The sequence below is a fragment of the Amblyomma americanum genome, chromosome 1 (assembly GCF_052857255.1).
Source record: "Amblyomma americanum isolate KBUSLIRL-KWMA chromosome 1, ASM5285725v1, whole genome shotgun sequence".
Taxonomy (NCBI): Eukaryota; Metazoa; Arthropoda; class Arachnida; order Ixodida; family Ixodidae; genus Amblyomma; species Amblyomma americanum.
The window spans coordinates 446800165-446826033 of NC_135497.1; the positions used below are offsets into that span (position 1 = coordinate 446800165).

A 25869-nucleotide genomic window follows, 5' to 3' on the forward strand; every position below is an offset into this window, starting at 1 on the left:
AATGTCTAGAATTTTGAAAGCACAAAATGAAAATGATGAAAGTGCATGCAAGACAGTCTTGCAAGATATCATAAAGTAGTACTTAAAGAAGAAATAGAAAAACTCTGGAGTCTTTTGCAAGAACCAAAAAAAGGCTCTGCACTCTTTAATGGTAACAGCAAAGTTTCCAAAAATATTAATTAAGAAAAGGAGTACGAAGAAGAAATGCCAGCAGAAGTGGCAGCGTACAACACCAAGAACATAAAATGCTTAAGTGCTCTGCACCTATGTGCACTAATAAAGGGGCAGGCTAATAATCACAGGTAGGTGCTTCACCTCCTTGTTCATATGTCACCTTGGAGAGTTGCAATGTAACGTATCTCCTAATTATCCTGTTAAAATTTATAACAGGTGGCACAGAGAAAGAAGATTAAGAATAACTTGTTCGCAAGCACACATGATACTGAGAACAAGGAAGCCTCCTCAAGACCTCTTGAAGACAATTCTGCATCGTCGAGGGTTTTGCTCTGAGGCCACATCATATGGTACGTTCTCCAATATCATAACATCGCACGTTGGGCTGACTGAAAGTTACTTTTCAGGCATGAAAATGTAGCCAGTGGCACGCAAGAACTTTGAGGAGAAAGTTTGTGCCTGACGGGCTCTTTGAAACGGCAAAGGGTGTTTGCCTTTTAGAGATAAAGTGCCCGTTTTCAAGACGGAACAGTGACATCATTGATGTAGAGCAGGAGGTTACATTTGTGCCGTACATTAAGTACAAGAATGGCAAATTGACGCTCCTTGCAAGTCACCGATATTACACACAGGTGCAACTGTTAATATATGTGTGTAATCTCAATTAATGTTTTTTTTGTTTATTCAGAACAACAAAACATCACCATAATTGTAGAGAAAGACATGACTTCCTATGTTCCGCTGTGCGAGCACTGGAGGACTTTTACTTTACGTGGCTGCTCCTTGCCCTTGTCAAGTCCACAAGAGTGTGATTAACCTTTTGTTTGAATAAAAAGATGTGTGGAAATGAGAATATAGCGTAGGTCTGCTGATTGTAGATGGTGCAGCACTTCAAACCTCACTGTTCAGAGCGTATAATAGGCGGCTGGAGATTTGCCAAGACGCAGCAGACATGAAATACGTCGCTCATCACTGCAATCAGCTCTGTGGGTATGCGTGGGTTGAGGATGTTGAACATCTTTATGCGCTGGATAATTCTTTCCACATGAATTCGCACCTGTGCAATTTGGTACGTCTCATGCACCTCACTTTCAGAAAATTGGTCCTGACCTTGCAAAAATGGGGGCATCACTAATACAGCCCGTACCTCTTCAAGGCCTGCCTTTATACCCGGAAGCCCCTTATCGGCCATCACAACATCGCCTGGTTGCACTAGGTCTAGAAACCCAGAATCCACTGTAATAAAGGAATATGAACAACTGCCTCCTTATGCCTTTGAGCAGAAGCAGACTGCACCACATGGCGTGATTCCAACAAGGAATTTCAGAGTATATCCTCCTTTGTATTGTGAATACAGCACACGCTGTTGCTGTACAGTTGTTCTGTACGGACGTCTGTACAATCAATTATCATCGAGCAGTCCTGGTAGTGAACTTTAAAGCAATTTAGCATTGTCTGCCTAATGACATGATCAGGAGGGCGATATATGCACTTCTGCATGGCAATGCTAAGTGTTTTAAGAACGCTCTTAAATAAATTAAATGACGAGAGACTGTGTTCCTGGACACGCAGAAAAGCACTGCAAGAGATACGTAAGTTATCCCAAGCTTAAGCTTCATCAAGAACAGCACAAGCCTATCGGTTATTGGCACATCACAAGTTCGCTCAGCAGAACGGGGCATTATGCTAAGCAGGAGGGAATATATGTCGGGGGACACGCCGCACAGATCCTTCATGGCAGCTGCACATGCTTGGACACTGTCGTATCCTGTGAAGCAAGCTGTCCTGCTGTCTCTACCAGACTGGTGGGAAACCACTGCAGACTTGCACTGTACTTGCACGTCGCAAACAATTTTGTGGTTGACTTGAGTGCACGCCTCATTGCCTCGTGCCGAACACAGGAACACCGAAAATGTGCCGGAACATCTTGCAATGTCGTCGGTTTGGCAAGACTGCGTAGAAAATAAAAAAACAGGTATCAGTCATAAAACTGGACAGCTATGTCACCTGCACTGCAGTGAGATGCATATACATAAATTAGAGGTTAAACACTTTAATTCACAGTAACGAGAGCAAGCAGTAAACTGCTGAAATTTCACACTTAAACTCTGCATGTAACATGTACACAGAGACTGCTTTGCATCAAAATAAAGAATGGCAGCGTCATTGTTCCATGCCCATCCCGGTTGCTTACCTTGTCTTTTTGTGCAGCGTCAACAGCCATGCAAAGTACCTCCAGGTTGGTTGGCTCTTGATTCAGGGGATCCGTTTCAGAGGTGTCTTCTTCAGTGCTTGATGCCGTGTCTTTTTCGCTAACAGTGGCAGATGCCTGCTTTGGCATTACTGGGGCAGACGATGCCCTAGCCCTCCTCCTCCTATGCAACCTGAAGCATATGAAACATTCGAAAATTCATATTCTCCTTGTGGTCCTTCTTCTGAACGTTACATAATGAAAATTACCAGCTGCATTCAAATTCTGCAGACTAATTGAACTTAGAATTGCACACAGTAGTTCAAATATTGAATTCTTATAGGTGGTTCACAGTGCTAAAAGACATTTCCTACCTTTCATATCGTGCAAGCTGCTTAGTCGCATCGACGTGGCTGACCCTGTATGCATCCGGGAATATGGTTGGGTAGTACCCTGGATGCGATGCGATCGCACTCTTCTCTCCGTTGACGAAATGCTTAGAGCACATTCTTGTCCTCTCATTCGGCACCCACTCGGAACCGTCGGCAAGGCTGAAAAAGACGGCACAGCATTGTTTACACCACAAAATCCTCAACCCACAGAGGGCGGAGGCAGACAACACATGCATAATGTTTCCCTAATTGGCCTACAATTTTACAGAACACAAGTTATTTACACTACGGAGAAGTGGTCTGCGCACACCGCATAAAAGTTCTACCGGCACGCTATATCATGTTTGCCACACTTTTCGCCCTTTGCAGGGCCCAAAATAGCTTTGACACATGAGCCAACCGCACTCCTAGCGAATGTGCATGCACGATAACTTCTTCCGTACCCAACCCGGTGCGCCGTACGAACGTTCCTAGGCAAGTGCAGTATGTACATACATGTGAGGAAGTTTGTACGTAGGCGCGACTAAAGAAGTACAATCGAAGAAATGCAGCGCGGACAAACGCCATAGAAAGTTAAGTGCGGCGATATATCCGCGATGAGAATGACACGTATGCGTAGGTACATATTCACGAGGTTCGAACAAAATTTCCGCAAACTTCACCGCCCGGAGCGCGGCGAGGCGTTCACATTTAAAATTACCACTCGCGGTATGAAACTGCTAAACGTACTATGTTGAAAAGACGCTAAGACTGGTTTTAAATGCGACAAAGAACTTACTTGATTCTCCGCACTGCCGTGATCCACTTCTTTCGTCGACTCTTTCGTACGGCCTACCTGGAAATCTGTACAGCTTAATGCCAAACTGTCCTTCGCGGCTATGACAATCCTTCACGCAGCAATACCGACAACTGCTTTTTCTTTTCGAATTTTTTTTTTGCCGAGGCCAACGCCACTACTACTTCTTGCCGGCATCGTTGCAACGCGACTGAAAGCGTGCAGCCGGTGCAGCTGAGCGCGGCGGCGGTGCTTCCATTCAGCCGGCCCACAGAGTACAGACTCACTGGAGCAGCGCTAGGTGGCGCAAGGATCGTGACGAAACTTGACTGTACGGAGCCTATGCACCTTGGTTTCGGTGAGTGTTGGCTCCCTTCATATGTTTGTCAAAAACGAGTCCCTCATTTCCTTAACCTTGTCTGCTATATATATATACCAAAAGTGATTTCTGGCAGCTGATTTGGTCAATATAATATAAAATCACCAAAAATTGAAGAAACATAACAGGATTTATTTCACGACGTTTCGGCTGGAGGTACCAGCCTGGTCCTCCAGCCGAAACGTCGTGAATTAAATCCTGTTATGTTTCTTCAATTCTTGGTGATTATATATATATATATATATATATATATATATATATATATATATATATATATATATATACGCGATATTCGGAGGTCGTGGGTTCGGATCCCACCGGCGGCATGGTTGTTTCTTCTGCTGCTTTATAAGTAATTTTCTTTAAGCGATTTATTAATCTAAGTATTATTAACCCACATATAAGTATAACACATAAAAAAAATTAACGTTCCCCTATGCACCTTGGTTTTGGTGACTGTTGGCTCCCTTCATAAATTTGTCAAACGGGCCCCTCATTTTATTTAACTTGTCTGCTATATATATATATATATATATATATATATATATATATATATATATATATTAAGGAAGCAAACAGTCACCGAAACCAAGGGGCATAGGGGAATGTTTTTAATCTTTTTTTTATTTGTAGTGCCAATCAATCGGTTTTAAAGGAAATTAATTACAAAGCAGCAGAAAAAACAACCATGCCGCCGGTGGGATCCGAACCCACGACCTCCGAATATCGCGTCCGGTGCTCTTACCAACTGAGCTACGGCGACGGCTGTCCAATCTGCTGCTTTCGTGGGTATTTATGTTTACTGCGTGTAAGCGAACCTTGAGAGTGTTCACCAGCGCCACCTTCGACCATAGCGGTGGACGTAGCGTCCTGTAATACCGCGAGTGTGACGTAGAACGTCATCTACCGGCGAGGGCGGAAACTGTGCGAGAGCCCTCTTATACTACCTACGGCAACAAGACTGCCAGAACCGAGACCCCCGTTAAGCTATTAGCAGACAAGGTAAAGGAAATGAGGGGCTCGTTTGACAAACATATTAAGGAAGCCAACAGTCACCGAAACCAAGGGGCATAGGGGAATGCTTTTAATCTTTTTTTTATTTGTAGTGCCAATCAATCGGTTTTAAACGAAATTAATTATAAAGCAGCAGAAAAAACAACCATGCCGCCGGTGGGATCCGAGCCCACGACCTTCGAATATATATATATATATATATATATATATATATATATATATATATATATATATATATATATATATATATATATATATATATATATATATATATATATATATATATATATATATATATATATATCAAAAGTGATTTTCTGGCAGCTGATTTGGTCAATATAATATAAAATCACCAAAAATTGAAGAAACATAACAGGATTTAATTCACGACGTTTCGGCTGGAGGACCAGCCTTTTTCGAGTGTAGTACAGCGATTGAAACATGCAGTTTTTATAGAAGTCTAGAGTCTGACGGGAACCCGTCTGGTCGGGATGGTACATGACGAATCCGTTCACCCTGATTGCCAGAAACGTTCTGTGGTGTCATCGCTCCTCCGACGAAAAGAAATGTGTTACAGAGGAGAAGACCACATTGCTGAAGATCTGCGTATACGGCGTGACCTGTCCACATGTGGCTATCCTGTACACGTCATGGACTCCGCACAGCGCCAAATGGAACGTCCTAGGCTGCAAGCTAGTCCCGCTACCCAGAAAAGAGCCGCGATTCCCTATGTTCCTGGCATCAGCGAACCTTTGGCGCGCATATTACGGTCCTACGAAGTTAAGACCGCGCATGTCCAGGACCAGGACCAGGAAGAACATTTTTTTTAACAAAGGAAGAGAGAGAATCGGTGACAATCTAAGAAGGCATCTCCTAACCTGAATGCAGGTGTTCTCAAGGGGCCGAAAAATTTTTTTTAATAACAAAAGAATAAAAAGATTAAGATAATAAAAATATAAAAAGGGGAAGATTCTTTCCCACCATCTCAGGGCTGCCTTGGAAAGGCCTTCGAGGTGTCGCTCCTCTCAGCATTTTGGTGACAAGCGTGAAGGGCTGGACCCCTGTACAAGGAGGAAACTACATTCCAGAGAAACTGGTAGGGGGGGGGGGGGAGGAGGGGGAGTAAAGAGGAATGCAAACGAGGCCTCTAATAAAGAAAAATAGACGAAAAAGGAAAAAAGAAAGAAAGTAGTGAAAAAAGGAAAGAAGAGCCATTGTACAAGGCTTGGTAATATGCATTCAGAGAAGGGTGGTGGCAACACGAGAGAATTCAAAATAGGACATTAAAAAAAAGAGGATTCTTTTCCACCACCTCAGGGCTGCCTCGGAAAGGCATGAAGGGCGCATTTTGGTGACAAGCGTGAAGGGCTCGACCCCTGTACAAGGAGGAAACTACATTCCAGAGAAACTGGTAGGGGGGGGGAGGAGGGGGAGTAAAGAGGAATGCAAACGAGGCCTCTAATAAAGAAAAATAGACGAAAAAGAAAAAAGAAAGAAAGTAGTGAAAAAAGGAAAGAAGAGCCATTGTACAAGGCTTGGTAATATGCATTCAGAGAAGGGTGGTGGCAACACGAGAGAATACAAAATAGGACATTAAAAAAAGAAGATTCTTTTCTACCACCTCAGGGCTGCCTCGGAAAGGCATGAAGGGCGCATTTTGGTGACAAGCGTGAAGGGCTTGACCCCTGTACATGCAGAAGGCAACATTCCAGAGGAACTGGTAGGGGGGAAGGGAGGGGGGTAAAGAGGACTGCCAGCGAGGCTTTTAAAAAAAGAAGAGAAAAAAAAATAAACAAAAACACAAAAACGAAAAGAATAAGGAAAAGAAAGAAAATTAGGGGAAAAAGGAAAGAAGAGCCATTGAACAAGACTTGGAAATATCCGTTCAGACAAGGGTTGTGGCACCACGAGAAAAATAAAAAAATACAAGTTCCTAATCAATCCTTAAAAGGGCACTCCGTACACACGCATACAGATACAGGCAAAAGACGAGGCTAACAATAAATCCAACACCAGAAACGAACTGCAATGAGTCGGAAGTACAATCTACCGCAAGACAAATGACCATTCAGAGTAAACAATGTAATGGTCACCACGGCAGTTCATCAATGTATGAAGCGAAGACCGAAATGACAGCAAAAAAATGAGGGGGGATAACAGCAAATGGGTGACAATATAATATAATGCGCGTCAATACAAGATTAGAATCATATTAAAAAGGGGAAAGAAAATAGCACTAAATGTGGGACAATGCAAGTGAAAAAAATGGGGACAATGCAACTGAAAAAAGGAAAACACGTCGGAAGCTTTGCTTGTTATGCATGCTGTCGCCCGTTCTATGAGTCTGGGATAACTATTTGGGATAGTCTGGGATAATTATTATTCTATGAGTCTGGGATACCTATTTGTTACATCTATTGAGTGTGTAAGCATGATAGCCGGCCTACTGTTTCGTTAATGCCGCTCGAGACTGTGTTAAATTTGTGAATCAGGTACGACTCACAGCTCTCGCGGTCATAATTTGTTTTGAACCCCGATTGGAGTACAATAGCTGTAAAGTTATCGAATGGGTGCCCAAGGTTGTTGATGTGTTTTGAAAGTGGGAGATTTGGCTGTGTCCGCACATGTGATCTGTGGTTGTTGATGCGAATTCTGAACGGTGTAACTGTCTGCCCTACGTACTGAGCTTTACAGGTGCCACATTCCAGGAGGTAGACATTAGCGCTGTCGCATGAAAAGTTACCTTTTATCTTAAATGAGAAGGATGACGCTGTGCTTTTAGCACTGGTTGTTGTTGTCATCATCGGACAGAGTTTGCACCTAGGTTTATTGCATGGCGCGGATCCTCTGAAGCTACGGTTGCCGATTGTAGACGATGTTATCATATCCCAGATGTTCCTTGCGCGCCTATACACAACACGTGGGGGATCAGGGATAACTTCTTTCATCTTTTCACTCTGTTGAAGGATGTTGTGGTGTTTTTTAAGAATTGTGCTAACATTGGGCATTGAAGCCGAATGGGTAAGGACCAGATTGACTTGATAGTCCAGGCGTAGCTGCTTTTTGCCATTTATGAGTTCGCGCCGGTCATGCTTTGAAGCTTTCTTGACTGAATCGTCGATGACTGACAATGGGCGCCTCTGCCGTGCTAGGTCCACACGGAGTTGCTCGCAGTTTGATTCAAAGTCGCCTTCTTTAGAGCAAATCCTACGGAAACGTAGGGACTGACTGTAAGCGATGGATGTTTTACAATGGCGAGTGTGACTGCTCTGGTAGTTTAGGTACTGGTGTCGGTCTGTGGGTTTTCTGTAGACTGTTATCTCAAGTTTGTTCTTCGTGATGGTCACCTGGACGTCAAGAAAATTCATTGTCGAGGCTGAATGCGACGAGGAAAACGAGATGTTAGGATGAGTGCTGTTGAAGTCCGAAATAAACTTAGTGAGTTTTTCTTCACCATGTGTCCAGACCATAAATATGTCATCGATGAATCTTCTGTAAAATATTGGTTTAAAAGGAAAGTTGTTGAGGAATTTCGTCTCAAGCACAGCCATGAATATATTAGCGTAATTTGGTCCAATTTTGGTTCCCATTGACGTTCCACTTATTTGCACGTAGTGCTGGCCATTAAACTCGAAGTTATTTAACTCAAGTATCAGTTTTAACATCTCTGCAAGAGTGCTGCCGTCAACCGGTTGTTTAGATTCTAAGCGCTCATAAGCATAGACGACTGCGTTGATGCCATCAGCATGCGGTATATTGGTGTACAGTGAAGCGACATCCAGGGTCACTAGTAGGGAATCATCTGGAATGACTAAGTGGAGAACTTCACTCAAAAAATGGGTGGTGTCCTTTACATAGGAAGGATATAAGGGAGGGATATACCTGATGAAGCTGTCGACATAACTCGCGATGTTTTCAGTAACGGTTCCAATTCCAGAGACAATTGGTCTTCCCGGATTGTTTTCTTTATGAATCTTTGGAAGAAGATAAAAACGTCCTGGACTTGAATGTAACGGAATTAGCGCTTTTGCGATCTTGCCCTCAATTTTCTTCTTTTTTGCCAAACCTAAAATAGATTCTGAAACTTTCTTATTAGACTCTGGTGTGGGATCAGTAGGGAGAGCCTTGTAAAATGAGGAATCACTTAATTGCCTTTGGGCTTCATCAAGGTAATCCTTTTCATTCATAACTACGATGGCGCCACCTTTATCCGCTGGTTTTATTACGATGTCAGATCGGCTGCTGAGAGCCTGCAACGCATTGCGTTCAAGAATTGTGAGATTCGGGCGATAAGAGCGCCGTTTTTGAAATTCGGAAAGGATATCCTTTTGCACTGCCTTTATGTATAAATCTAGACACTTATCGCGCTGCGGAGGTGGTGTCCAATGAGTAATAGATCGAAGTTTTGGACCAGGATCTAATGTTTGGAGGCGACCGTGGTAGTATTCTCTCAGGTTTCGGGAGAAATTATCCAGATCTTTGTAAAGTTGAAGTTCATTAATTATACCGCTAGTGGGGCAAAAGTTGAGGCCCTTGGACAGCACCATGCACTCATCGTGTGACAAAGTTACTGACGAGAAATTAACAACATTGTTTGGTGTAGATTTGGTGACCTTTAAGGTTGATTGACATGAGCCTGAATTGGGTGAACTGATTCTTATATCTGATGCAGAGGTTGGACTACCGGTTGAAAGGAGCTGACAAATTTCTGATTCTGACGAATGGAGCTGCAGAGGAACCCCATCCCGAAGGAACTTCCTCTCTCTCTGAGTTAGGAGTGAACGCTGTTTCTTGTTTAGAAAAAGCTCTAAAAGTGCAGTTTCCTTAACGGTCAGATGAACGTCTTTGCGTAGCTGAGCTTCCTTGAGCCTCAAAGCGTCCAGACAAGACTTATCATGTTGGATTACAATATCCATTAGTTCTCTTGATGCTTTCTGAAGTATGTCCTGCCAATGGGTTTTTAGAAGAAGTGATAAGTCCGATGCGGCTGGTTTTAAATGTATTCTCATGCCTTTCGGAATAATATTTTCCGAGTGTTTTGAACTCGTGCTTTGCTGTAAACGTGTAAAATTGTACCGCGCGCACGCTCTATAAAAACTGCGTGTTTCAATCGCTGTACTACAGTCGAAAAAGGCTGGTCCTCCAGCCGAAACGTCGTGAAATAAATCCTGTTATGTTTCTTCAATTTTTGGTGATTATATATATATATATATATATATATATATATATATATATATATATATATATATATATATATATATATATATATATATAGAGAGAGAGAGAGAGAGAGAGCCTGTTCTTTCTCAAGGCTGAAGTTACAGCGATATTCCTCCCGTTCTTAAGGAGTTGGAATTGGCACACATGTCCGCTACATCAACTGAGCAACAAGCAATCGGATGCTGGAAAGAAGGTGGGCACAGAAGATAAATACTAGAAAAGGGGTAAAGAGAAATAAAGAACAAGAAAAACACGCTGTCGCCTCCTGTCCACCGAGCAGCCGCGGGGAGCGGGCAGAAAAAAAAAGAGAAAGAAAAAAAGGAAAACGAGGAGCGGGAGGGGAGAAAGGTCGCCCCTCAAGGCAGAGCGGCGGCTAGTACAGAAACAGACGGTGGCGGATTCGCGGAACAGATAAGAATTATAGTTGCATGTACTCGCGTGCCGCTGGCCAAAACGAGTAAACAAATAAACAGAATAAAACGCAGACAGGGCAGACGTCCCTGCAGCCTCTTCGGAACGAATAGTCAAGGCGGAATCAGCGGCGCAGTTAGCTCAACTAGAGACACGTGCACTGTGCATGAAAACACAAACACACAAAAGAAAAATAAAGAAGGTGGCAAAACATATCCGAGTACGGGAGAGTGTCGTTTGGGGAGTAAATTTGAATGGCGGGAGCATTTAGGCAATGGTTCTTCAATTGCACCCCGCTCGGCAAGTTGGTCGAACTGGGAAGATAGGGGTGGCCTGGGGGGGGGGTAAAGATGCGCTTTTTTTTTTATACCGCGCTCGCTGTCAAAAACGTGGGGAATTCCGAGAAAAATCTAGGGAAAATGTGTCTGTCCTCAACCGCAATTGACGTCATTAAAAGTCACGTGACAATGACCTTACAGGCGTGACGTCACATTTTATTTACCAATCAGCGTTTCCAGCCTACCTACCCGCAAACGCTTGTATAGGCGCAACAGCCCGGCATATCGGCTGCCGCTGCGGGCACAAAAAAGCGCCCAAAAAAGTAAAGTGACCTTCAGCAAACAGCGACAAATATAAAAAGTAACTTCCGCTGAATGTACGAGCAAGAAACGTAGCGTGCAAGCGCTGTCCAAATATGCAGCCGGACGACTTAGGAAGAACATGCCGGAACAGAATCAGTTCCCAACCAGAAGTGGGCGCTGTCCAATAGTGTGCGTCGGCGGCGCCGCAAACGTTTTCGGGACTTAGCTTTTTTTAGGGAAGCTCATGAAGGGACTTTAGTGTCAGCTTGCAATCGCGCAGCAGTGTCTCGGTGTATAAACTTCACGTCCGCCCAGAAAAGACGAAGCAGCCCTGCTATCAGAAATACTGCTATGGACCTCCTTCACCCCGCGACGTCACGAAGATGAGGTGGCGCTGATGTTAGCAGCGACTTTCGCATGGTAGGCAAAACAGGTTCCGCTTGCCCGTGCCTACCGCAGCTGCCGGCGGCTGCTTCAAGCCTGTGCACTGCAGAAGCAGCATGTATTGACCAGCTGCGTCACTGCTGGATCCGCGTAGTAGCATAAAAAATATTAAATTAGCCTCGATAGGTTTCTCGCGCATAAATGCCGCATTCGGAAACTGGCTAACAGGCATTGGGCCATGGTAGTAAAGCGCGAAGTCTGGGAGTCGATAGGCACTGACACTCAATGCACTTAATAGCATGCAAGTTACTGCGTTCATTAACCTGAACTTCAGTATAGTATGCTGATAATTGCTCAAGGAAAAAAGACATATGCAGCTGCACACGTACTTATCACCTTGAGCCGGAGTGCACGGGGCGCCGACTAGGTTCACTCGCCCCCAAGGAATGCGTTTTTTTGTTAATAGCACACCATGTTTCAATGCGCGTTTTATGACATTTAATATTCACTTGAAACTGTTTCTTGATATGACGACGTAATTATTTCATTCGAGTAGAAAGAAGTCTGGTAAGTTGTGTCAATCTTGCGCGGTCGCGTTGGTGTGCTTAGAATAGCGTACCTTAAGAGTGCTAAACGCCATATGCTTTTTCACTGCATCATGCATGTGTCATGTTTCATGAGGTAGTACATGATCGCGAAGCTTGTTTGGAAAGAAACAGCCGCAGGCGTGCTACTAACAGACACGTGGCGAGATTGAGAGGGGACGCGGCAATGAAAAGTGTTTTCGTTATTCATGCATGCGATATGTAACTAAACTTGGTGCAAATGTGAAATTCCTACGCTAGTTTCAGTAATTCTTTTTATTTATAGCTATACCTGGTGCAGTTCTGGGTAATTATAATTAACACCGTCGTCAAGTCCCCCCAAGGTCTCAAATAATTGAGTAGATAGTGCGCAGTTTTTTTATGCCAGCATGTACATAAAGCCCTGTTCTGTACAATGACGCGATTAGTTCTTTTTCTATATGATCAGTACTTATGCATGCATAGTTACATGAAAACGTTTCTTACAAGAAATAACTAACACAGTACTTACTGCACGTGTAGGGGAAAAAATCGAGAGATTTATTACGCTCCTCAACGTCTCAGGAATAGTTTGCGACAAATGGAATCATTTGATTTTCATGCGAATTACGATGGTGGGTGATCCAGTCGCAGAAAATGTGAGAGGTCACAAAACGAACCTTAAAGTTTATTCCCTCGTTTATGGCATCTTCGCTTTTGTTTTGGTCAAAGAAATGCGGCACTGAAATCAAAGAAGTTACCTCACAATTTCTGACGACCACACTTCTAAAAAGCGTAATTTATAAATTTATACTCAATATTTTGCTATAATTTTTCGTCACGAAACTAGACTTCAGGGCTAGAAAAGAAAATAATTCTAGAAATCAGGAATTTTCACCAAATCGACCAGCTTAACAAGAGGACAAGTCGGCCTGGCTGGTGCGTGGTCATGCGGCTAAAAACAACGCTAAGCGAGACAGGAGATCAGGGACACGACGCTGTCCCCACTTTTCGCACAGCGCGACACGTACGTATGTCAGCAGACGATGAGCGCATGTCTGCTCCGACGAAACAAGGCCAGCGCTTCCCCTCACTATTGTCCTTGTGCAGAGTGCAAAACTAGTGCAGTGACACTAGTGCAGAGTGTCAAAACTTGTTTTATTCAATGCCTAGCGCATAAATAAACGGCAGGAACGCTTTCTACATGTTTACTACTAACCATATATACAATACAGTGGCAAACTATTTCTCTTTATAGGCCGCACGTGGCCAACGCGAGCTCGTGTACTTCAACAAATTACAAGTTGGAAGCATCGACCATTGCTATGATTCGCAGAAACTTGAAACGCGCCTACAAGCCTTGAAAACCCGCGCACAACACCTATCCGCGACGCCACTCCCCGACCTATTGCCTACCACGAGCTCGCTAGAGACTGCAGCGCCACCTCGTTTGTTTACAAACATGCAGGAGGTCCATTTTCAAGGCTTGTAGGCGCGTTTCCAGTTTCTGCGAATCATAGTAATGGTCGATGCTTCCAACTTAGTAATTTGTCGAAGTACACGAGCTCGCGTTGTCCACGTGCGGCCTATAAAGAGAAATAGTTTGCCACTGTGTATTGTATATACGGTTAGTAGTAAACATGTAGAAAGCGTTCCTGCCGTTTATTTATGCGCTAGGCATTGAATAAAACAAGTTTTGACACTCTGCACTAGCTGGAATGATTTTTACTTCGGGACAGTAGTGAGGGGAAGTGCTGGCGTTGTTTCGTCGGAGCAGACATGCGCTCATCGTCTGCTGGCATACGTACGTGTCGCGCTGTACGAAAAGTGGGGACAGCGTCGTGTCCCTGATCTGTCTCGCTTAGCGCTGTTTTTAGCCGGATGACCACGCACCAGCCAGGGCGACTTGTCCTCTTGTTAAGCTGGTCGATTTGGTGAAAATTTTTGATTTCTAGAATTATTTTCTTTCCTAGCCCTGAAGTCTAGTTTCGTGACGGAAAATTATAGCAAAATATTGAGTACAAAATTATAAATTAGGCTTTTTAGAAGTGTGGTCGTCAAAAATTGTGAGGTAATTTCTTTGATTTAAGTGCCGCATTTCTTTGACCAAAGCGAAACCGAAGATGCCATAAACGAGGGAATAAACTTTAAGCTTCGTTTTCTAACCTCTCACATTTCCTGCGACTGGATCACTCACCTTCGTAATTCGCATGAAAATCAAATGATTCCATTTGTCGCAAACTATTCCTGAGACGTTGAGGAGCGTAATAAATCTCTCGATTTTTTTCTTTACACGTGCAGTATTGTGTTAGTTATTTTTTGTAAGAAACGTTTTCATGTAACTATGCATGCATAAGTACTGATCATATAGAAAAAGAACTAATCGCGTCATCATACAGAACAGGGCTTTATGCACATGCTGGCATAAAAAAACTGCGCACTATCTACTCAATTATTTGAGACCTAGCTTGGGGGACTTGACGACGGTGTTAATTATAATTACCCAGAACTCCACCAGGTATAGCTATAAATAAAAGGAATGACTGAAACTAGCGTAGGAATTTCATATTTGCACCAAGTTTAGTTACATATCGCATGCATGAATAACGAAAACACTTTTCATGCCGCGTCCCCTCTCAATCTCGCCACGTGTCTGTTGTAGCACGCCTGGGGCTGCTTCTTTCCAAACAAGCTTCGCGATCATGTATTACCTCATGAAACATGACACATGCATGATGCAATGAAAAAATGGCGTTTAGCACACTTAAGGTACGCTATTCTAAGCACACCAACGCGACCGCGCAAGATTGACACAACTTACCAACAAGGCTTCTTTCTACTCGAATGAAATAATTACGTCGTCATATCAAGAAACAGTTTCAAGTAAATATTAAATGTCACAAAACGCGCCATTTAAACATGGCGTGCTATTAACAAAAAAACGCATTCCTTGGGGGCGAGTGAACCTGTCGGCGCCCCGTGCACTCCGGCTAAAGGTGGTAAGTACGTGTGCAGCTACATATGTCTGTTTTTTTTCCTTGAGAAATTATCAGCCTACTATCCTGAAGTTCAGGTGAATGAACGCAGTAACTTGCATGCTATTAAGTGCATTGAGTGGCAGTGCCTATCGACTCCCAGACTTCGCGCTTTACTACCGTGGCCCAAGGCCTGTTAGCCAGTTTCCGAATGCGGCATTTATGCGCGAGAAACCTATCGAGGCTGATGTAATATTTTTTATGCTACTACGCGGATCCAGCAGTGACGCAGTTGGTCAATATATGCTACTTCTGCAGTGCACAGGCTTGAAGCAGCCGCCGGTAACTGCGGCAACTGCGGTAGGCACGGGAAAGCGGAACCTGTTTTGCCTACCATGCGAAAGTCGCTGCTAACATCAGCGCCACCGCATCTTCGTGACGTCGCGGGGTGAAGGAGGTCCATAGGCTCCGTGCGCTGCAGTTTGGTGCGCGCGAGTGGCGCCACCTGGTTAACAGCGGTGGCGAAAGGCGGACGCATGGATGGATGGATGGAAAAACTTTATTTTCGTCAGAGAGCATGTGTGGACGATTCCGTGTCAGATGGCCATCAACCCATGGCTGACGGCGACCTGGGTGGCCCACTCCACGGCCCTGGTCTGGACGACCGGGTCTGAGCTGGCCAACACGGCCTCCCACTGCTCGAGGGAAGGATCACGCATAATGTCCGCCGGTGGCGGTGCTATGCTACAGCTCCATAATATGTGGTCATAGGTTGCCAATTCGTGACACCATTTGCACTCCGGCTGAATGTCCGGGTAGATTTTGCTCAATACGTATGGGTTGAAGAAACATCTAGTCTGCAATCGTCGCCAGACGCATTCCTGCGCCTTCACCAATTGCTTGTCCGGGGGTGGGTAAATCCTCCGCTCAAGTCTGAAATGATTAGTAATGTCATGAAAGGATACCAGCCCATCTCTCGTGGACCTTCCCGGGACGTCCAGCTCACCTACTCGGCTGACGAAACCTCGAGCATTCATGTGAGCCGTCTCGTTCCCAGGGTTCCCAGAGTGTGCAGGTACCCAGACAATTTCCGTCTCCGTAATCCCTCGCTCCGTGGCCCGATTCAGCAACCGCGCCGCTGTGACAGATATTCTGCCCCTCGCCAAATTTCGGATGGCTGTTTTTGAATCACTGAAGATCAGGTCAGCATTACTACTAGTCATAGCTAGTGCTATCGGCGCTTCCTCAGCAGTTTCTGGGGAGTGGGTTTTGACTGATCCAGAGGCGATCAAGCGTCCTCGCCCGTCCACCACCGCAATTGCAAATGCATCCTTGTCCTTATACTCGGCGACATCTACATAGACTTCCCCGTTGTACTTCCCGTACTTAGCATGTAAAGCTTTGGCTCTTGCCTTCCTGCGGTCCTCATGATGTATTGGATGCATGTTCTTGGGCAAAGGTTTTATGTACAAGCCCTTGTGCATTTCCCGCCTCATCTGAATTTTCGTGTCACCGGCTGGAACGTCAACTCCAATGCCGATCCTTTCCAATATGTCCCTTCCTGCTTTTGTTTTTGAAAGCCTACCGAGCTGCATCACCAAGTGCGCCTCCCGTAGTTCTTCTAGGGTGTTGTGCACCCCTAATCCCAGCAGCCTTTCGGTAGACGCATTTTGAGGCAACCCAAGGGCCGCTTTATACGCCTGCCTAATCATAGCCTCCACCTTTCCTTCTTCCGCCGCGTCCAACTTCAAATAAGGCGTCGCATGCACTACTCTACTGAGCACAAATGCCTGCACTAGCTTACACAAGTCTTTTTCCTTAACACCTCTCTTACGATTGGCGATTCTCCTGATTTGCCGCACGGTAGCATTGACTGTATTTTTAAGCCTTTGCAAGGACTCGCTATTCTTCCTGTTAGTCTGCAGATACATACCCAGGATCCTGATCGTTTGGACCTCAGCGACCGGTACTCCCCCCACTTTCACCTCTAAAGGTGGTGGCGGCGTATAGTGCCTCGCATGTATCCCTCTTGGTTTATCCCTCAGAACAAAAAGCTCGGACTTGGGCTGAGAGCACGAGAGTCCTGCTTCCCCTGCTAGCTCCTCCACAATATCCACCGCCTGTTGTAGAGTTTCTTCCAACTGTGCGTCACTGCCTCTTGTTACCCATAGAGTAATGTCATCCGCATAAAATGTATGTTTAAGTAGGCGGACGCAGCCGACGCAGCTCTCTGGTTCAGTTTGCAGTGAGCGAGGCGAGCGGTGAGGTGTTTCGTTCGAAGGCGAAAACAAACTTGGATAATTATGGGTGCTCGACCTACTGCTCTGTTTAGCAATGTCACAACAGCTATAAAAACACTGCAGCTAAAGGTACCGAATATATTGTTACGATGAAGTGGCAGTGGAAGACGAAGTGGCCTCTCGCGTGAAAGGACGAACGAAGAAGAGGAGGTTAATGCAGCTCGCTGTTCGGGTTGGTGCTCCCTGCTAGGAACTTTTTATTCTAACCCCCAGCACTTGTAAATAAATGTAAATAGTATTTCCCCGTAACAATATTTTAACACTTTCTTCGGACATCAGGCATGCTCGCTCACGCACAGAGGGTCTGCTGGAAATGAGTACACTGTGGAATTAAATTGATTAGTGTGAACTGGGAAAGAGTTGACACTGACTAGGGTGTTTTGAACGTGCCATCATTGGTAGGAGTTGCTTTAGGTCTTTATGTAGAGGGAAGGAATGCGCCCAGTCAGTCACAGGAAATGGTCTACGGTGAAGTTTTTGGAGCTAGCATCTGAAGTTTGAGTCTTCGTTTGTTATGCTCATCTGTGGTTCAGCGAGTCAATTTTGTTTCTAGTTTTTTTTGTGCTTGTGTGTATGCTGTGGGAGCGACGTCGTACTTCTGAGTATAATTATGTTGTTTTCACATTGTTTCACCTAAGGTTTTGTGTATTTATTTGAATCATTTTATTTTCTGCAGTGGTTTAAAATTTTGTATCCTTATTTGTTGCATTTCTGAGATCTCAAATCCTGTTCTGGACGAGGGAAAAGAAAAATAGAGAGTGGTTCAAATTTCCCTAAATATATTTCTTGGATTTCACAACATTGCTAAACCCTTAATTTCTGGAATTAATATTTTGATTTTAATGAAGTTTATCGTCCCAATGCAAACTCAGACTATAAGAGGCGCAATAGTAGGAGGTTCCAAATTATTTGAACCACTTGGGTTTTTTTAACGTGCACTGACATCGCGCAGTACGCGGGCCTCTAGAATTATGCCTTCATCGAAATGCGACCGCCGCAACCAGGATCGAACCCGAGTCATTTAGGTCAGCAGCTGAGCACCATAACCGCTGAGCCACCGCGGCGGCCTTTCTAGAGTTAAGTATTTACCAAAAGAAAAATACGACTGAAATAATTAATGTAATTGGTGCCTTCACGAAATTCCTGAAATGAAACTGTGGAAGATACTTAGCAAGAAACCCATCGTATTTTTGTATGCTTAGAGCTATGCTTCTCTGAAGGGAATACACAAAGTAAAGAAGTGACTATCCTGCAGGATGTAGAGCATTATAATCTTAAATGCGTAGTAAGTGCGTTTTTCGCAATTCTAGCCGACCATTCACATAGTGGATGTCACAGTGGGTGTAAATTACATAGCTGATTTCATTATCTGAGTCAATCAGAGACTTGTTTCTCAAACTGTAAAGATAATTAATCTCAATAAGGTCAATTGCGCTGCCAAATATTGCAGTGCCGTCGGGACTGCAACACAATCATGGCTGCTCGGCATCGGTGATCAGCACAACCTGAAAGCAATTGAAACTAAACGTAGCAGCGGTGGCGCCAAGGCTTTCAATGCCTTTAAATCCGCAGAGAAGCAGGCGTTGACTTAGAATGGCATCGCGGTCAGTGCTCGTCTGCTATGCGGCCGGGCTGACGCGAACGCACCGGCATGGAGGAAGACGCAGGGCCACCACGGCCAGTCTCGAGGAGAGCGCGGGCTCTCCCCTCGAGAGACCAGCCGTGACTGAGCGTCCGGTTAACTCCGCGAGTGCCGCGAGGCGGCGCTGGTAATGTGATCGCTGCTGGCGCCACCATACCAGCGCACGGAGCCCATAGTCTAGCAGCGATAAAGCATGCCTGCGCAAGTGCGAGCTTTCGGCAAAGGAGGGGGGACGTTTTTCCCGGAACCCCACAGAGGTCCCCACTAGAGTCACTAAATAAAGTCTTTATTTAGTGACTCTAGTCCCCACCTAGGTCTGAGGGGTCCTCACCGCCGGGCGAGACGGGTCGGGATGCTGGCGCGATGCTGAGAACAAATAAGTGTAGCGCACGGTCAGGTGCGGGCGCGGCGAGCAGACGCCGCGGTGCCGAAGCCCGAGGACGAGGCATACCAACGGCTCTCGAGTAGTGGGCCGGGTTAACGAACCGTAGGTGTACTTACAAAAGGGGTGCTGACGCACGTTCAGAGGCAGCAACGACAGGCTGGCGCAGCTTTCCAGATTTTGGGGGGACGCCTGTCAACAGTCGGTACGAAGACGAGTAGTTTGTTACTTGCGGCTCGGTTGAGATCGATAATTGCCGTAATGCTGGGAGCCGCCAGGTCACGCGTTCTCAGGAAGCCGGCGACACGTGAGAGTGTCTTTGATGTATTTTCGTGTGTTTCTCTTTTTACTTGGTAAGGTGGAGAGTTTGAGTAATACTATGGAAGTATGGGGCGTGGCACGTAAACCTAGTGGGCCAATCATTTCGAGGACCCGTTCCCGGAATGCCATTTTTTAAAAGCAATTTTGATGTTCTTATCGTGATGAATATTTTATGGAGGGGGGTTCGAACCTTGCGGAACCTAGAAGACATGCCATGCAGTTTGTATACAAATCATGTGTTCGTTTGTTGTGATTGTGTGGTGCCAAATGTGGGACAGGCTCCCAGGTTTCAAAACCGGGCTCCGGAGCCTGGAAATTTGTCCTGAGCTAGATTTCGATCCCTTGCATCTTCGGCGATGCCAAGGAGGGACGATATTCCGTCAGCCAGCTCCACGTAATCACTCGCCGTTTATTCTGTTGTAAATATGTGAATTTCTGTATAAAGATTCAGTTTGCCTTCCTTCAGTCAAGTGTTGCCTGATCTCGTCTGTTATACCGCCTCGGACGGTGGGGCACCTGTTGTGGAGCCCGAAGAACGAACCTTAGCTTAGACAAAACCTTTAACAAAAACGCGGCCCGTGGACTATGGCGAACAGAGGAAGTTCGGGACGGTAACGAAGTGGGGGACGGAAAGCCTGTTACCAGGTTTAAACCGAAGAGAAGGGGATGGCTGATGAAAAGAACAACCATCCAGGTGAAGAAGACTAAAAGGAGGATAGAGGTGACGGGGCAGATAAGATAAAGAGCAGGAAAACAAACTCAAATAAAAACAATGCAAAGACAGTAAAGAGGATCAAGAAACGCGAGATGAAAACAACGGAGTAATAAAAAAGCGTATCATAAGAATAACATTGGACGAAGAAGTACGGAAAGCTGAGCAAGTTGGTTACTACTATTCGTGGTAAAACAGCGCGCAAAAACACGAGGACGGAACAAACACGACGCCACGAGCGCTGTGTCGAAGGCCGCCACCAACCCGCCGAGCTGACGGCTTTTAGCCGCTTCCTGCGATGAAAGCTGCGTTGAAACCCCGTTTACTTGTTGCTAGCTTTTAGGGCCTCATTGCTTCAATTAGCCGATACTGGTAAAAGATTCTCGAAACTGTTTAGCTAGCCTAATTCTCGAATATTAGTATGAAGAGCAAACTAGCAAGCCCTGACAAACCATTCCTGTATTGATAACAGAGTTCATTACCCCCAACATATGTTCGATTTCGTTCATATTGGTCAGAATAATGTGACTGTAGTGCGCGCAGCGCATTAATATAGTAGCTTGCTATATCCGTATAAATATGTTTTGGTGCTGTACGCGTGGTGTTTCGCTGTAAAAACTGTGGAGTTGCGCAGTTATTCAAATGACTTCTAACTTTTGCCACCGCTTGCGAGATCGCATGTTTGTTCTGCGATAATAGTCAAGCGAAGAAGCAGTCGACAGACGACTTTCACCGCACCTTCGGCATCTCCTTCGGACTCCGCCACCGCCGTTTTCTTTTCTTTTTTTCTCCACGCGGGCGAAACGTGGGAGGAGCGAGCGCCCGCCCTAACTGGTTTGCCGGTGTCCGGCGCCTATTTCGATGAGAACACCGCGCCGCTCCGTGTCTGCCGCGGTTTTCGGCTCCGTCGGCGCCGCGCCGTAGAGGAGGCCGGCTGTGAGAATGTGGCCTTAGACGAACTTATCGATACTGGCGTTGTTGAGAGCTCTAACAGCCCTGGGACTTCCCGGTAGTATTAAGTTCCAAAGAAAGACGATACGTATCCACTTTGCGTGGACTACCGCAGACTGAATGAGGTTACTAGAAAAGACGCGTACCCTCTACCAACCATTGCTTCAATAGTGCCCAACCTAGGTGGGGCGAAGTACTTTACAACGCTCGATGCTAGCCGCGGATACTTTCGGGTCGAAATGAATTTGCGTGATAGGGAGAAAACTGCTTTCACTTGTCACAGAGGTCTTTTTCAATTCAAGAGAATGTCTTCTGGCTTGCTAGGAGCACCCTCTACTTATCAGCGCCTAATGCTGCGGGAGAAGCGAAGTGGCAACATGCGGTCGCGTACTTGGACGACATCGTGGTGTACTCGAAAACATTCGAGGAACACCTGCGCCACTTGAGGGACGTCCTAGAGAGGCTGAGATCCGCGGGAATCACTTTGAACTCGAAGAAGGCACAGATCGCCGCGACACGAATAACACTGTTGAGGCTCACGATCTACAGAGGCTGCATTCTGCCGTGCGATGATAAGCTTGAGGCTCTGCTTAAGTTTCCGTCACCCACAGATCTAGCCGATCTCCGACGCTACCTGAGAATGGTGAACTTTTATCGCCAGTTCATCCCAGATTGCGCAGCGCTGCAGGCGCCTTTGACAACGCTTTTGAAGAAAGGCGAGCGCTGGAGTTGGAGTCACGAGCAAGAGGATGCACTGCGCAACCTCACCAACGGGCTCGCTGACACGGCTGAGTTGCAGCTACCTACCTAAACAGGGAGTTTGTGATTCAAACCGGCGCAAGCAACCGGGGCTTAGGAGCATGCAGTGTTGCTTCAGGGGCATGGAGGCGTTCTCCGTTCGGTAGCATTCGCGAGCCGTTCGTTGACGGCGACAGAGAGGAACTACTCGGTGACAGAGAAGGAATGTTTCGCGATAGTTTTCGCTCTGCGTAAGTTCGACTACTACGTCGATGGGGTGGCATTTGTGATCGAGACGGATCACATGGTGCAAAGGGCAAAAGAATGCTGTGGCCGATGTTCTGTCGCGAGCGCCTGACCAGAGCGTGGAAGGTCACGCGACCGACCACCCGACGTCCAGAGAGAGTGAGGGACAGACCCGATCCGTAGCCCATGTAAGGAACGAGGAACAACCGTTGGTCCAGGGCGAGAGCGTGAACCACGTGGACCACGCGAGTTTCGTGGGGATCGTGTTCAGCAGAAAGGAGCTGCTCGAAGCTCAGCAGAAGGATCCGTTTTGTCGAAAGGTGTTCGACGGGCTCCGGGAGCCGGGCGGCAGGGCCGCCGCGCACACGGAGACAGCTGGTTTTGCTGTCGGTGCGGAGAGCTCGGAAACAGCTGGTAGTGCTGTGAGCGCGATGGATTCGTATCTGCTGGATTCCGACGGCGTCCCTGCTGAGGTATATCCCCTACGAAGACGACACAAGCGAGGAGTTCAAGGTGGTGATACCGCGAGTATTGAGAGCAGCCCTGTTACACTATTTTCACGACTCGTGCATCGCTGGGCATGCAAGCGGCCCCAAGACTTACACTAAGTTGTGTCGCTTTGCTACCTGGCTTGGCACGAAAAGGGACGTAATACGCTACGCCCGCTCGTGCCATGCGTGCCAAAGTGTGAAGACCCGAGGCGGACGACCACCCGGTCTCATGCACCCGATTAACAGCCAGACTCCCTGGCAAATCGCGGCGTGTGACATCATGGGACCGTATCCTATGACATCGAGTAGGAACAAGTTCTTGCTGGTGATCACGGATCACTTCAGCAAGTGGGTTGAACTTTCCTTTTTTCGAAAGCTGACGGCACGAGTGATCATGGAGAAACTGATGGACGTATTCATCAAGTTCGATTTCTCAGAGAAGCTGATAACAGACAACGCGTCCTACTTCACTGCGAAGGTGTTTGCTGATTCGTGCGCTGCACTCGGCATTAAGCACAAGAAAACGACCACCTATCATGCTCAGCCGAACCCTACGGAACGAGTCAATCGCAAGGTTAAGCACATGCTTGTCGCGTAGTCTGAAACGCATAAAGATTGGGACTCCTATCGGCCGGAGATTGCGTTGCGTTCGACCGTTAACCGCTCGACTGGGTATGCGCCGTGTTCTCTCAATCTGGGTAGAGAGCTGCTAAATCCGATGGACCGGATTCTATCGGACAGCAGGAAGACGCCAGTCGCTTCGTCAGCACGAGCTGAATACGCGACGCAGCTGCGCGCTAAGATGACGGAGGCCTTACGCAAGGCTCGCCGCAACCTGGGCACCGCTAGGGCGCAGCAGAAAGCACAGTACGACCGCTCGCACCGGGATGTTCACTACGAAGTGGGCGATCTGGTGCTTCGACGCCAGCACGTTCTCAGCGACGCTAGCAAACAGTTTGCGGCCTCGTCGGCGCCGAAATGAATCGGTCCGTTCCGCGTGTGAGAGAAACTTTCCTCGCTCGTTTACAGGCTCGAGGACTTGCGGTCGAAACCGACAGGCGGACCGGTGCACGTATGCGACCTGAAACGCTACGTGCAGCGAGATGAGTGGGTAGAGGACACAGCCCGACCCACGCCGCAGTCGGATAACGAGCGCTGCGATCAGCAGGCGAGCCCCGCGTCCCGCTATAACTTGCGCTGTAGGCAGAAATAGAATCTGCCTGTGCAGCCTAGAACGAGGGCGCTATAGCCGGCAGGCAGTCTCGTTAGATGCATGGACGAACGGGCCGCTCATGCCAATCAGTGTCACGTAAGACTGACTTGCGTTAACCCTCATGACTCTCGTGAGGGTCGAGCAGCTACGTAGCACGCGCTGCGGGAGTTGGTTACATCTGTGTTGACCTTTTTCAGCGCAGATGGAAAAGAAGCAGGGCACATCTGAGCGACATCGCTCACCACTACCAAATACAAGCCACCATCCAGCTTCGGCAACGCGCCGCGCCCAGTGCCCGACGCTACGCCCCGCCCGCGATCTGCAGACGCCACTCTGCTGCAATCAGGCCGCCCCGGATACCTGCCACACCGAATCGAAGCTGCCCACCCGCTGACTGTGCGCCGCCGCCTGGCGAGAGCGCGTCTGGTCGCTGTTATAGACGCCGCCGCATCCACCTCCCTCAGAGCAAGCTGGCCAAACGCCGACAGCGCAGCCGTGGCCCCATTACCACCGCAACCCTGGGCCCTCGCCTGCTGACCACGTATGCCCGCGGCACCCCAACCACGGCCTACACTATAGAAGCGCCGCAGCCCTGGCCCCTGAAGTCACCTGACCCAGTACCTCAGGGAGGCGCAAGCATGAACCTGACCTCCAAGCTATTGCAGCCGGCGCCAAGGAGGCGGTCGACAAAATTCACTGGAGCAACGCAGCCGCGCGCGCTCGGAAGACCGAGACGGGAGCAATATCGTCATCGTGCGGAAGGCCAGGCCTTCGGAGCGGAGCAGCTGATCGGTGGGGGCGTGGCGCGGCCGTCAACTGATGGAGCTGCGGAGGCCGAAGAACTTCGAAACTAGATCCCTGGATGGCGGAGAAGATCAAGTAATGTTTTGTGCCTGCTTCTGCGTTCGGGAGGCTTCTTAAGGATGGGAGGATGTGGGATACACTGGTATCTCTCCTCGTCCCCCGTGTCGGCGGCGATCGTGACTTCCACGCGCGCGCGCTACCGGGAATGTGGAGAGAAGGCACCCCTGCGACTCTGCTCATTCCCCCAACACTGACGCGACGTCACGACAGCGCGCTGCCTACTTCGGAGAGGGTTGCATGCCTGAGCATGTGAGAAACGTATCTGCTCCCAGGAGGAGGAGGATAAACTTTCTTTCATTGATCAAGGTAGCAGTTGGTGCGGGGTTATAACCCCATCAAGTGGCCATGAGCCCGTGGTGTCCGGCGACTTCTAGGGCCCTTGTCACAACCCGGATCTGTGTGTCCGAGTCTGAACGGAGCAATGCGGCCTCCCACTGATCTGGATTCGAGAGCTGCAAACCTCGCGGAGGGGAGTTCTGAAGGCAAGCCCAGAGTATGTGGGATAGAGTGGCATGTTGGCCACATAGTTGACAGGAGGGAGAGTAGACCCCAGGGTATATGCGGGCATATATCGCGGGGTTTGGGAAGGTGTTCGTTTAGAGTTGCCTCCACGCAACCTCTTGGGGTTTGGTCCCAGGAAGGCAATGCCCGAGGGTATAAAAGGAGGAACTCCGGCGGGGAACGCGCTCTCGCTGCCGGCCCACACTTGACTGCCCCGAGGAACCCCTTCGCTGCCCGCCGGCCCCCGTACCCAACGCCTGTAGACAACGACGACTTGGTGAGCTACTGAACGTCTATTTTACCGGATAGAATTCTTCAGCAGTGTGCTTTGCCTCGCCTTAGGATAAGAAACTATTTCCTAGCAAGCCCTGCCGTTGCCTATTTCGTCCGAAGCTGACGTGGCTGACACTCTGCGCCACGGGTTGGGGAAACGTGTTCCGTACTTGAAT

The 25869-nt window shown here is 47.3% G+C and overlaps 1 pseudogene across 1 annotated transcript; it reads right to left on the bottom strand.

Annotated features, from left to right (window-relative positions):
* Positions 1 to 123: 123 nt before the first annotated feature.
* On the bottom strand, positions 124 to 19012 carry LOC144125672 (uncharacterized; annotated as a pseudogene). The gene is made up of 5 exons (XR_013313406.1): positions 19007 to 19012; positions 3536 to 3710; positions 2740 to 2916; positions 2369 to 2558; positions 124 to 2126 (listed from the first exon to the last, which is right to left on the bottom strand). The product of XR_013313406.1 is annotated as an uncharacterized LOC144125672 (transcript).
* Between the last annotated feature and the right edge of the window lie 6857 nt (positions 19013 to 25869).